This window comes from Choloepus didactylus, chromosome 11 (genome assembly GCF_015220235.1).
Source record: "Choloepus didactylus isolate mChoDid1 chromosome 11, mChoDid1.pri, whole genome shotgun sequence".
NCBI classification, from domain to species: domain Eukaryota; kingdom Metazoa; phylum Chordata; class Mammalia; order Pilosa; family Megalonychidae; genus Choloepus; species Choloepus didactylus.
This window is the reverse complement of record NC_051317.1, coordinates 52237893-52252498: the sequence shown is the minus strand read 5'-3', so window position 1 is coordinate 52252498 and position 14606 is coordinate 52237893. Positions and strand designations below refer to the sequence as shown.

The window sequence follows — 14606 nt, the reverse complement described above, 5'->3', positions numbered from 1 at the left end:
TTTCATTTGTATTTGAATAGGTTCTTTGACTCTCTGACTCTGCTATCTCCACCCTTGTCTTGGTCTAAGTGCTGGAAACTGAATATGGCTGAGGCTTTCTCCACTGAGCCACTCAGGTTGAGAGAGAGAGAAAGGAACAAAAAGCCTCCTTTCATGTTCAGTCCATGGCGCCCTGTTTCACCCATCAGCCAGAGATAGCACCTGGTCATCTCGGCTCCCCCTCCTGGGAAAAAGAAGTCCCCTGGCTCTTCAAGGTCAGTCATCGCTAAAAGCCTCTGTCTGCTTCTTGGGGATTTGTAGCTTGCATTTAGCAGTCTATGTTTGCCAATTAAATCTCCAGTTGAAGCTGGACTGATGTATATTCACTAGTTCATAGAGTGCTGCTCTTTATCACAGAGAGGCTTTGCAGTTTGGGCTATGGGGGAGTAGGCTCCTAGCTCAACTCCTCAGTTTCTACTCACAGATTTCACAGTGTGATATCAGGCATTCCCCCAATCCAGGTTGGTGCATGATGTTTGGACAGTCATGGTAGTCTCCCAGCAGTTATTCCAGATCATTTACTAGTTGTTCCTGGTTGCTCCGGGGGGACTACCTAACTTCCACTCCTCTCTATGCCACTATCTTCCAATTCTGGTCACCAAATTTTACACTGGTAGAAGTTTCACACATATTTGTCATTGTAGTATTTAATTTGATAATGTTTATTTTTTTAAAAAATCAAATTTGCAGAAAAGTTAAAAGAAAAATATTATTGCAAGGAACACCATAAACCCCTATCCAGATTCTCACATTGTTAACTTCTAACCCCTCTTCATATGCTTTATCACTTGCTCCTCTTGCCTTTCTACACATAAGCCCTGCCCCCATACTCATACACACAGAGGTACACATGAAAAGACATGATTTTTTAATCATTTGAAAAGTTGTATATATCATGACTCTGTTCCTAAATATGTAAGTACACGCTTCCTAATAATAGGGAAATTCACAGCATATTTATCATATATGCAGTCTTTTGAAAGAAAGCTAAAAAAACTTCAGTTTTTCCTCTTTATTTGTCCCTTTCTCTTATATTTACTCCATGATTTATGGATAACAAATCACCTTGTTTTTCCAGGTGTTCAAGTTAACCTGTATATTTAAGAAGTCTTTGAATTTAGCATTAACCAATTTCTGCCCTCTCCCTCCAACCTTTGCATTTTGTTACTTGAGAAGTTCAGTGATTCTAATCAGGAAAATATTACATAGATACCAATGAAATGTACTGTAATTTAAGACAATTCTGATTCTTGCTTTAATTTGTGATGTTTTTGTTGGTTCCTCTCTTCCTTTATCTTCATCTCTCAAACTTATCTGTTCCCTCTTACTTAGATTAGATAAATTCTATTATTCCTATGAGTATTCATACATATATATGTACATATATATGTGAATATTCTTGAGAATGATCTCTTATGAAAATTAATTGAAATGTGCATTGTGCATATCAATGTGGAATTTTTGTTTGGGAATAGGAAATAACTCTAATCTATTTAAGGCTCTTCAATCCAATGTTTGCTATTGTGGTGGAAAATGGAGGAGAGACAAAAAGAACAGTTGTTGTTTGTTATTATACTACCGTTTGCTCTATTTTCTTGTGGAGAATTCATGTAGAAGTGCAAAGACAACAAATTGTCAGGTTCAAATAAAAATTTATACCTTGAGATAAAAATGAGAGGCATAAGAAAGCCACATAGACCTCAACAGAATGCATCCTGTTGTTTTTGTTGTAGGCGGTAATACTACATGGTCCAAAAGACCTATGAATCTATTAGTTTCTTGACATTTTACTGAAAATGAATTGCCAGCTTTCTCCCTTACAGAAAGCCTTTGATGTTTGGAAAAATAAGAAGTATACTGTTTTGTACCTTCCATTTAAAAACTTTCAGGCATCTCTAAAGCAAAATGTTTATCCTATACTTCATATATTTTATATGGCATACTATGATATGAAAGACTTTTTAGTGGCTTAATTATTCTCCTAAGTTACACATTTGCATATGTCTCCTCTTCTTAATCTCCTATTGTTAAACCCACCATCATGTTCTGTATTTCTAAATTTAAATCTTGGTTCTAGCCATAATTCTTTTATCACTAACTGTTCAAAGACCAATAAGGCATTACAGCTTCATTCCTGAACCATCACATAATTTTGATTTCTGTTATTAAAACCATTTCAATATTTTCAATTTCTATATTATTTTATGAGAATCATAATTTACCAATTCAGATTTGTGGATTTTGAACTGTTCTGAGTGATTGTGAGATCATGTTAATCTCCTACTCAAAATCTTCAAGGGCTCACCCTTCACTCTCTTCCCAAATTCCAATACATTTTCCTCAAGAGGTGAAATGAGGCAATTAAACATAGATCTAATGAAAACCCAACATAGGCCCTGTTTTGTTATAAATGCACTTTGAATAAGTGAGGGCTAAGAATGCTCTCTGATAATATTTAGGTATGACTGGAGTGAACAAAAGCAAAAAACAAAACATGGTACAAGTAGCCTGGAATAGCCTCCTTAGAAACAAAACGACCACATATTTTAGTTTTTAGGAGATAGTGAAGGGCATTACTATCTCCTCTACCACCTGGTTGAGCACAATTTACTTAAGAATCATGACTTCATGAGCTTCTCAGTTTCTGCCATATGAAGTGGTAAGTGTACCTTCAACCAAAGGTGGATGTCATCACATCAATTTACTCTTATGCTTTCCATTTCTTGATTTGAGCTTGTTAGGTTAGGGGTGCCCACATTACAGAATGAAGTGAGCCTAGAAATTCTACCAGTATCTAAAAATGTGATGAAATTGCAGAATAGGCTGGGTATATCTTTAATTCCATAAATCTTCAATTAATTACTCTTTAGATTCCATGGTTCATAAAATAACAAAAGTTTAAGTCTCAGTTATTAGAAATTATTAGTGTTAAATATCAGAAAACCAAAGTGAAAGGTAGAGACAGAGCTTGAATTGGATTTCATTCTACCAAAAAATAGATTGTGTATGTTTTCAAGTGTGTCTAGCATATTCTAACCTCTCTCTCTTTTATTATTGTCTTTAATTGCTCTCTCTTAGTATCTAAGCATGCCTACTGAATTTCTTTTGCCACCAGCTAATTATATCACCCACTATTAGCCAGATACTGTGCTGGGTATTTGAGGTACATAATTTTAATCTATTGTTACATCAATCTTATGCATTAGATATTATCATGTCAAGTTTAGTTAAGCATAAACTGAGACTGAAAATCTAAAACTTAGAGTTCCCACATTTTCTCTAGGAAAATGAAGACCACCCAAATTAAATCTTTCTATAAAACCTCCAAGACAAACAAGAGTAAGATTAATGAGGGGTAGAAGTATAAACAACACACTTTTGATAGGATCATCATTACTAGGAAACAGAGACTAGCCACATTTTCAAAAAAGCAGAAACATATGCCAAATCCAAATAGTTACCACTATAACCTGAGCATTGTTGCAAGCTTGTGGATGTTTAGAGTGGGAGAAGGGAATCTTTATAAATTTCAGTAGAGTAGAGGAGAAGAAAGCAGAGAGTTTCTACAAACTGCAGACAAAATCACTCCCAGAAAGAGGAAATTCAGCATTAAGTGTAACAATTTTCATTACAGTTCTTGTGCTTAGGAATTCATTGCAACAGTAAGGAAGGTGCTTAAAAGGGAACATGGTTGGAGGTGGAAGCATTGGGGAACAATTATTGCTGGCAGAAAACATGATAGAAAAGTGGAGATGCCCCTTGCAGATATGGCAGTGAATGGAAAGAAGCAAGCAAGTAGTGAAGATGTAGGTCCTGCAAATTGAAAGAGATCACATGACCTGTCAACCATTCCTCCTCCCACATCAACACTGCTGCAAATGTTGTTATAGGAAGGATAATTATTTATTTGAAAATTGTAACAAAAATGTAGAATGAGCGAAGGGTATAAAGAGAACTAAAATTATGTTCTAAAAGCAAAACTGTATATTTTGACAAGAGAAATTTCAGGCTAGGTTATATATGTTTTCATATTGTTAGAATACTTGACTGTTCCTAAACCAAAATTCTAATTTGCATTTAGTAAGATTCTGTTAGTATATAATAAGTTAGGGTGATGACCACTTTACTAATTTCAACCACTACTACAAATAATTTATTACAATATGAAAAAAATCATATTTATTAATTTTCCAGTTGTTTTTCTACATTCTTTAATGATTGATTTCCTCAAGATCTCACAAGAATCTGTGCTGGCTGGGATTACACCATGAGCAGATAGCTTCTCTGTCCCCTGCACCTCCACCCCACACAAACTCTTTTTTTTATTTTCACATACCATATAATCCATCCAAAGAATATAATCAATGTCTCAAAATGTTGTATCACCACAATCAATTTTAGAACATTTTCATTACTCTAAAATAAAGAAAAAATAAAAATAAAAAAGGACACTCAGAACATCCAATACCCTTTACCCCCTGTGCCAGTTTGAGTGTATTGTGTCCCCCAAATGCCATTATCTTTGTGGTCTTGTGTGGGGCAGAAGTTTTGGTGTTGGTTAGATTTGCTTGGAGTGTGCCCCACCCAGCTGTGAGTGATGATTTTGATGGGATGTTCCCATGGAGGCGTGGCCCTGCCCATTCAGGGTGGGCCTTGATCAGTGGAGCTATATAAATGAGCTGACTCAAAGAGAGGATATTGAGTGCAGCTGGGAGTGATGTTTTGAAGAGCAGCAAGCTTGCTAGAGAGGAACGTCCTGGGAGAAAGCCGTTTTGAGGCCGGAGCTTTGGAGCAGACACCGGCTGCCTTCCCAGCTAACAGAGGTTTTCCGGACGCCATTGGCCATCCTCCGGTGAAGGTGCCCGGTTGCTGATGTGTTGCCTTGGACACTTTGTGGCCTTAAGACTGTAACTGTGTGGCGAAATAAACCCCCATTTTATAAAAGCCTATCCATCTCTGGTGTTTTGCATTCTGCAGCATTAGCAAACTAGAACACCCCCCCATTTCTGTATATATTTTTTTCTTATTTTATTACTCATCTGCCCATATACTTCATAAAGGGAGTGCCAGTCACAAGATTTTCAGAAAGAGTCACCCCATAAAAGCTATATAGTTATATAATCATCAAGGATCATGGCTACTGGATTACAATTCAACAGTTTCAGGTATTTCCATCTAACTATTCTAATACACTAGAAACTAAAAAGCAATATCTATATAATGCATAAGAATTGACCTCTCAACTCTATTTGAAATCTCTTAGCCACTGAAACTTTATTTCATTTCATTTATTTTCCCCTTTTTGGTCACAAAGTCATTCTCAATCCCATGATGCCAGGGCCAGGCTCATCCCTGGGTGTCATTTCACACACTGTCAGGGAGACTTACACCCCTGGGAGTCATGTCTCACATAGGGGGAAGGGTAGTGAGTTTTTTTGCAGAGTTAGCTGAGAGAGAGGCCACATCTGAGTAAAAAGAGAAGTTCTCTTGGGGTGAACCTTGGGCATAATTATAAGTATGCTTAGCTTCTCCTTTGCAGGAATAAGTTTCATAAGGGAAGCCCCAAGATCCAGAGCTTTATTAAATTGGGAGTCCCTAATGCTTGCAAGAATTCCAGGAATTCCACAGGTGGGGAAGTTTAATATTTCCACAAGTCCCTCTAGGGGACTTGTGGAAATACTTTTTAATTTTCTGCCCAAAATACTCTGGGATGCCCATATACACCCTTAATATAAGAGTCTGAATTCCTTCTAAGCAAAAGACTGCATACATGACTCATAAGTGCCCTATCCATAGGAGTTCTGGAAACAGTTGTGGATGAATTAATTATACTTCATTGCTGCAAGTTAGAGTTAAAGCATCTATAAACTCTCTTAAACAATCTGTCTGCCCTGTATATCTTTAATTAAACAATTAACCTTTTTTGTAATATTCATAATCTTAATAAATAAGACTTTTGTTTATCCATTTAATTTTTGGCACCTCATATGCTAATTAGCAATCTGCTGATTGTTGAATAAAATATGGCTAACAAGAATATTTAATAACAAAATCTACAATATGGCTTTTTCTCTTATAAAGCTAGTTGGCCATCCATGACCTCTACTTGCTTGATAACATTTGTTAGTTTACCACACTTAGAATGAAACAAATTAACTGGCATAAACATTAAATATATTTCACATTGATTATACCAAAGAAATTGAAATACTTGTCTATAAAAGAAGACAAGGTTGTTGCCAATGAGAATAAATATACTCAAGATTGTCTCCAAGATTAAAATTCAAAGTATTTTGATGTAATGGTGTATTTTATTTAATGAAAAAATTCACTAGGATTTTAGCAAGTTACCATTCTGATTGAATGTAGCAAATGTTACATTTTAACTACTTAAAGAAATTAACTTAGTCCTGACTGTCATACCCAGAAGTAGAATTCAATAGTGCCAATACACATTAGAGAAGTGAGCTTTATTTATAGCTGGTTTATGCAAAAAGCTCACCATGTGCAAAGACAAAATTGATGTATAGGAAATGCTATTATTAAATTTTAGATTAGGTGTATATATTAAATATAATTCCAATTATATTTTAATATTCCAATACTAACTGGTGTTCCCATTTGCTAATGCTAACATTATGCAAAATACCAGAAATGGATTGGGTTTTATAAAGGGGGTTTATTTGGTTACAAAGTTACAGTTTGAAGGCCATGAAAAAGTTCATGTGAAGGCATGAATATAAGTATACCTTCACTGAAGGAAGGCCAATGGCATCCAGAAAACTTCTGTTAGCTGAGAAGGCACATGGCTGGCATCTGCTGATCCCAGGTTGTGTTCCAGCTCCACCCTCAGCTCCTGTGCATTCTTCAAAGTGTCTCTCTTGGCTGCAGCACCTCCTTCTGTCTATAAACACTTTTATAGGATTTCAGTGATTCAATTAAGACCCACCCTGAATGGGTGGGGTAACACCTCCATGGAAATTATCCAATCAAAGGTCTTTCCCACAGTTGACTGATTCACATCTCCATGGAAACAATCAAAGGATTCCAACCTAATCAACATTAATATGTCTGCCCCCACAAGATTGCATTAAAGAACATGGCATTTTGTGTGGACGTAATGCATCCAAACTGGCACAATTGGAATTCCAAGTATCTATTAATTGGAAGTTTTAGAAAAGTCAGTTTAGATTTTCAAACAGAATTATGGAAACGTTATCTTGGAGAGATAATTACAATACTTAAAATGAGTATTTATCCCTGATTTTGGTAAAAGTACCATTCAGTAATTTCTTGAAATGAAAATGACATTTTTCCATCACTTTTTTCAGTTGAAGCACATTCTTCCACAATTTTTCTGTTGAATTTCTCTCCATTATTTCTGCAGCAATGTATCTTAAATATTATCTGCCTGCCTGGCCTGAGGTTGTTGATGGATGTTATCATATATAATTCTTTAGAAACCAAAACAAAAACAAAAAAAATCTTGTTTTAAAAAGTGAAGTCAAGTAAATATCCAAAAGAATTGAAAACAGGGATTTTAACAGATACCTGCACACCAGTTTCACAGGGGAAATTTTGTATTTGCCAAAGGATAGAATCAACCCAATTGTCCATCACCAAATGAATAGACAAACACAATGTGGTAAATGCATACAATGGAATATTATTCAGTTTTCAAAATGAATGAAGTTTTGATACATGTGACTTGAAGACATCATGTTGAATGAAATAAGCCAGACACAAAAGGACAAATATTGTATGATCTCACTGACATTAAATTATTTGAATAAGCAAATTCACACAGTCAGAAGCTAGAATGTACTATAAACTATGGACAATAGTTAATAGTATAATTATAATAATATTGCTTCATCAATTATAGCAAAAGTAACACACTAATCCAAACTGTTAATAATAGGAAAAGCTGTGTGTCGGGGGGTGGGGGGTGGGCAGGGTCAGTATATGAGAACCCTGTATTTTCTGCCTGATTTTTCTGTAACTCTACAGAGTCTAACAAAAAAATTAACATATGATTTTAAAAAGTGAAGAGGAGAACATTTTAAATTAGAAAGGAAAAATTGTTGCCAATGTTGAGAATAAGTAAAGTCTGTCTTGAGCTTCTTTATGTTGCAGATAGAGTCCTTAAACTCTGTTTTTCAGTTCTCTGCCCAGGCACAGTAAGCTTCCTACTGTCCCTCCAAACAAACTTAACCCTTTCCCACTTTAAGGTTTCAGCACAAAAACTTTTGGCTTCTCTTGCTACATTCTTGTGACTAAGTCCTTTTAATCCTTCCATGTTCAGGTTAAATATCACCCTGCTTGTGAGGCTATCAATGAATAACTTATGATGATCTCTTCACCCTCTGTTTTACTCTATCTTTACACTCCATTTCCATTATTGTATGTATCACATGTGTCAGTTACAATCTACCTTGTTATGCCCATGTATATAGATTGATATTAAGTACGTTGTGATGGTTTGATGCTGTATGTAATCCAGGAAAATATGTTCTTAAAGTTAATTCATTCCTGTGGATTGGATGAAAATTTGGATATTTAGCTGATATTTCTGAGCTAAATGTGGTAAGCGCTGCCTGTCATCTCCTTGAAGCTTAAAGTGAAATGAAAGAGGAATGGGATAAACTAAGAACTGAACTCCTGGACCAAAGGAAACCAGAAATTGATATTTTACAAAATTCTGAGCTTCTGGGAAATGAGTACCCAGAGAATATTTCTCCACATGAGGGTTTAACTAAACATGGAAACAGTCAGCAATTTCTGTGGAAGTCAGGATTGGAAATCCAGTTATCCAGTAAAGATTTGTGGAAAGTTCCTTTATTGATGGTTTGTAATACAAGCAAAACCAACAATTTTTTTTGGTGAGATCTGTATAAACAGAACCTCTGCAAGCATGTACTAAAAGGGACAGAAAAGAGACAAATTGAAAGAAAAAAATCACATCAAGGGCAGAACCATGGAAGCTGGGGTCTGGACTGAAGACAGCTTCTTGGACCAAGGTAATAAGTCCAACCATTATGTGGAAAGGGTAAGTCTGCCCTGTTACTTGGAGAGGGTGGACCTAATACACCATTGTTCAGGAAGAGCATTGCCACACTAGAGCTCAGAGACAGCAGAGCTTTTGACCCAGGGTTTGCGGAGAGTCTGATCACCATTGTAATATTCAGAGAGGGTGAAGCCTCTGCCCTGAGGATTTTGAAGAGTCTGCCTGCCACTCCAGTGCTCTGAGAGGGTGGATCCTGAGTCCCAGCTTTTCAGATGGCTTCGCCACCATCCCAATGCTAAGAGAGGGAGGAGCCTTCACACTAGGTTTCAGGGAGAGCATGGCACTGGTTGAGTGCTTGAAGGGGAGGGACTGCCACTCCTTCAGAGGCCAAAGGACAAAATATCATTCCATAGATGATTTCTCAGACCTTGAAAGCTAACGAAGTATGCCCTGCTGTGTTTCAGAATTGTTTGGGTCCCATGACCTTGTTTTCCTTCCAATTTATCCCTATGGGAATGGGAAAGTTTATCCCATATCTGTCTGTCTGTTGTACTTCAGAAGCAGAAAACTTGGTGTTCTGACTTTCTAATGCTGCCATTTTGCAGAACACCAGAAATGGACTGGCTTTTTAAAGGGAGTTTATTTGGTTGCAAATTTATAGTCCTCAGGCCAAGGTAAGGCATCAACAATATGTACCTTCACTGGAGAAAGGGCATTGGCATCCAGAAAACCTCTGTTAGATGGGAAGGCACATGGCTGGTGTCTGCTTGCTCCCAGGTTGCATTTCAAAACGGCATTCTCCAAAGTGTTAGTTTCAGCCTTCAATAGCCGTCTTCAAAATTCAAAATGTCTCTTTAAATTGCAGCTCTGATTCCTTCTATTTGTCAGCTTTTTAAACGGCTCCAGTGATTTAATCAAGACCCACCCTGAATGGATGGGGTAACATCTCCATGATAATTATCCAATCAATTCCTGCCCACAGTTGATTGAGTCACATCTCCATGGAAACACTCAATCAATAGATTCCAACCTAATCAACACTAATATGTCTGCTCCCACAAGTTAGCTTTAAAGAACATGGTACTTTGGGGGACATAATACATCCAAACTGCACATTTGGTCTCTAGGTTTCACAGGTCCACAGACAGAGGAGAACTGTACCACACACAAAACAAATTTGATGAGACTTTGTACTAAGCATTGTTTCTGAAATGACATAAGGCTTTTGGGTGTTGTGATGGAATGAATACATTTTGTATGTGGGAAAAAACATGTACTTTTGGAATTCAGAGGGTGGTGGTTTGAAGCTGGATGTATCCCAGAAAAAAACTAGTTTTTAAAGTTAGTTCATTCCTGTGGGTGTGAAGCCATTACAAATAGGAACTTTGGATGAGGCTAATTCAGTAAAGGAGTGCTGCACCTCAATCAGAATGGATCTTAATCCTATTACTAGAGTTCTTATAAGTGACATGAAATTCAGACACACAGAGAGAAAGCCTCAGAAGCTAAAAGCTGGAATCAGTGAAATCCAAAGGAGAAGGGAGAGACCAGCAGTCACCATCATGTTCCGGATCATGCAACAAAGGAGTCAAGGATTGCAGGCATCTAGTGTTTGGGAAGAAAGCATTGCCTTGATAATGCCTTGATTTAGACATTTTCCTGGCCTCAAAATCATGAGCAAATAAATCCCAATTATTTAAGTCAATCTGCTTCACGGTATTTGCCTAAGCAGCCTCATAAATTAAAACATACATAAATTGCAGCTTGCTTACATATTTACTCCATCTTCCTCTTGATTTGCCTTAATTTATATATTCTATCTGCTTTGTTCAGAATTTTATTTTATCAATGGCAAAAACAAAGCCTGACACATAGAATGCAAATAATATTTTTGGACAATTTAGTGGGCTTGACATTAACCTCTTTCCATTCCAGAAAATTTTTAATTACCCCTTTATTTATATTACAGTTATATTTAAAAGTTAAGTATTTCCAAATGCCATACATTAGCTACTAGAAAAAAACACAATCTGAGAAAATGTACCTGTTATAAACATCCACTCAGCAGACTTTTAAATGCTTTAAAAGTCCTACTCAATTTATCTTAACAGCATCATCTCCACCACTCCCTCATTCTTGTTTCCTATTATTCCGTATGTTGATTACTTGCTGTCTCCTGAATAAAGATGAATTTGCTCATAGTAGTTCCCATTGCCCATAATTATATCACCATTTCTGGCTAGATAGCATCTATTCTTTTTCTTCAAATTTCACTTATTTCATTATTCTTCCATCTCAGAAGGAAAAAATTCTTTATTCTAATAACTTCACAACTTTTGCCTTCTTTTTTAATCTTGAACTCAGTTGGAGGATTAAGTATTGACATGAAAAAAGCCTAGGAATTATTCTTAATGTCTCCTCTCTAGGATGTACTCAATCAAGTTTTCCAATACCTGCACCGTACAATTATCTACAACCCATCCATTTCCCCAGTTCCTAATTTCATGTTCTATTATAACACAACAAAGCCACCGTGATGTATAAAATGCTAACATTTTTTCTCTTATCTTGGCCTCCTTAAAATATCTCACAAAACTGCCAGTTTGAACATCTGAAACACAATCTTGACTGTGTCACACCTGGAATAAAACCCTTCAGGGCTCCCTATATGCTTTTGTTTGTTTGTTTGTTTGCCTTAAGATTTATTGCACACACTGTAGGCAAGTGCTAAGCCATCAAATACAAAGCTTAGTAACACACAATTACACCTTCAATGAATGCAGAGATAACTGTATAAAAACAATTTTGTGGAAACACTGAGGAGGAACAGTAATTTGGGTGAGAGTAAGATGACACTAGAGAGTTTGGGATGGACATTCCTATGTAATCAAAGGTTCAGAAGCACGAAAATATGGTCAGCCTGAAAATCTCTGATAACCCCAGCTCCCAACTCCCTTAGTCACCATGCTCAGGCATCTTCCCTCTGCCTTCTCTCAGTTTTCCATTTTATACCTGCAACTCTTTCACTTCCTTGCCTCCAGTTTATCCCTTTTTCCACCTACTACAGAGTATATTAGGGAGTATAAGAGCAAAGCTATTTCTAATGCATAAGAAGTCTAATTGATCCAGTAATTCTTTTCACTGGAATTTATACTAAGGAAATACTTAGGTGTTATTTATAATAGCAGAAAACATATGCCCCAAAACAGGGAACTGTTGGATAAATTAAATACATCCATAGAAAATTATTAAATCATGAAAACTTGTTTGTGAAGGATATTTAATAACAAGGTAGATAACATAACACTTATCTAACATGTAACTTTATGCCCCTGCAGCTAAAGTAAAATATACTGTTCACTGGTTAAAAAGGATTTGCTTCATACGTGTACACTTCAGTGCAATTAAAAAAAAAAAAAAGCACCGTAATTATAATTTCAGAACTTCCTAATTTGAAAAGGTGTCAATGTCCTCCTGTTTTAATATGGGGGAAAATTCCTTTGAAAATCATTTGACACTTGGACAAAAAAAAACCCATAGCTATATTCTTAGGATCACTCTGTCAATTCTTCATGCTTCAGATGATACAAGGGAAGCTTCAATTCAGCATTTTAGAGAAGACATTCCAGCTCACATGATCTCATCAACCAGGAGAATGTTCATGGCAATCACAGTGCAGGAGTGCAGAAACTGTTTCTTTACACAATAGTTAACCCATATGCCTACTTCTGCTGCTACCATTGACTCACCTCTGTTCAAGTCCATACCTACAAGTTGACCTGATTCTGAATATTCTGCTTGTACTTCTACTAGTGTTTCCTGAAGGTCAAAACCAGAGTTCTGAGCAAGAATCTTGGGAATAATAAGCAATGAATCTGCAAATGCTTGGACTCCAGTTGGGCCCTGCCCTTTAAATTTGGCTTAGATTTAATGAGAGCTTCTGCCACTGCACCAGCAACTGGAACCACACAGCCATCATCAATAGCATTTTTGACAGCCCTTAGGCCATCTCTTATTGCATCTTTGATTTGAATGAGTGTGTGCTTATTTGATCCTCTCACCAATAAAGTGACAGAATGAGGACTATTACATTTCTCAATAAAGGTGAACTTCTCCCAATGTATACTCATAGACAAGGCTTGCATGTCCCAAACAGGATTTAGGTCATCCAAAGAATTTAGAGCTACCCCACCACAAGCAAGAGTCAGCCTCTCCATATTTCTCCTTTTAGCTCTCTGCAGAGCTACTATGCTTTGTTTTGCAGCTACGGAAAAGGGGTCAATTCCCTTTTGATTAATGACAACAAATCTTTTATCTGAGTCACCACAGACTTTTTTCAGTTCTATTATTTTTTTAACTGTATCGTCAATGAATTTTCTTTCAGCTTTTACTAGTTTCTCTCTCTCTTCTGCATTCTTGTAAAAAAAAGCCCACGTTCACTTCCGTTTTTTCATATTCTAATGATACATTGCATGGGGGGATGTATGCAACTTCTACTCTTTTTTTCATATCAGGATTTCATGCCCCATGGTCCAAAACAAGCCCACTGATTAAGTTTTATCAGTTTCAGATTTATGCTTCATCTCCACGATCTCAACCATGAAAAGGTCGATAGGTTCATTTTGTTTTTTAATGGCCAAAATGGAGTCCACTACAGCCTCTGTTAAGGCATCAGCAAGTTCAGCATGAACTTTAGTATGTAGAGATATTCTGGCCACATACATAAGTGTTTCTCTGTCCATCACTTTGCTTACTTTGATTTGTTTAAAAACTGAAGTGCCCCTTCCTTTGCAGCTTCAAATCCTTGTTATTATTCTGGGATGAAGACCTTAAGAAATGTGGAGATCCAGTTGCTTCAGTAGCTCTCCAATAATTAGGACATTGGAAGTAAAACCATTACCAGTTATGTCATCCTGGGCTGTTGCTACTTTTGCTTTTAAGGAGGCTGTGTGGGTGTTGAATTTGTATTTCATGAAGCAGCATATTACCATCTTTATAAAGCTTGACATCTCCAGCACCAGAAACAAGCATTTTCATGGTGCTCTTAGGCCCCAGGTTGGCCCTCGGCACGTCCTGCAGCCCTCGCGCCAGGCTAATACTGACCGTCAGCGCCGCTTGGGCTCGGGCCACTTCCGCCTTCGGGTTCAGGGTCTTCACCGCTGCCATAGCTGACACAGTAGAGAAAGAGGAGGAAACCCGAAGCCCGGCTCAGCGTGGCTGGAAGGTGATATCCAGCATCCTTGTGGAAAAGTCGGGCGCTCTCGGCCCGCCCCAGCGTGCCCGCACGCTGCTGCCATTGGGCTGTGGCTTGGCCGGCGCCCGCTCATTGGGCCATGGCCGCTCCCTCCTTATATTCTTAAAGGTAGAAGATGAGCTCTTTGATTTGGCTAGATGGAGACTCTGAGATATGGTTCCCGCAATTTTTCTCCCCTCTTCTCCCTTTATTTATTTCTCAACATCCATAGTCCAACAATTCAGAACTGCTTGGGATTCTCCCCTACAGTTTTTCTCCTTCTGTTTCCACACTGGGAGCCTGCATGTCACCCTCCTCCCTTCCTTA

At 37.4% G+C, this 14606-nt stretch overlaps 1 pseudogene; it reads right to left on the bottom strand.

Moving 5' to 3' along the window:
* Nucleotides 1–12649: 12649 nt before the first annotated feature.
* Nucleotides 12650–14212, bottom strand: LOC119506013 (annotated as a pseudogene).
* Between the last annotated feature and the right edge of the window lie 394 nt (nucleotides 14213–14606).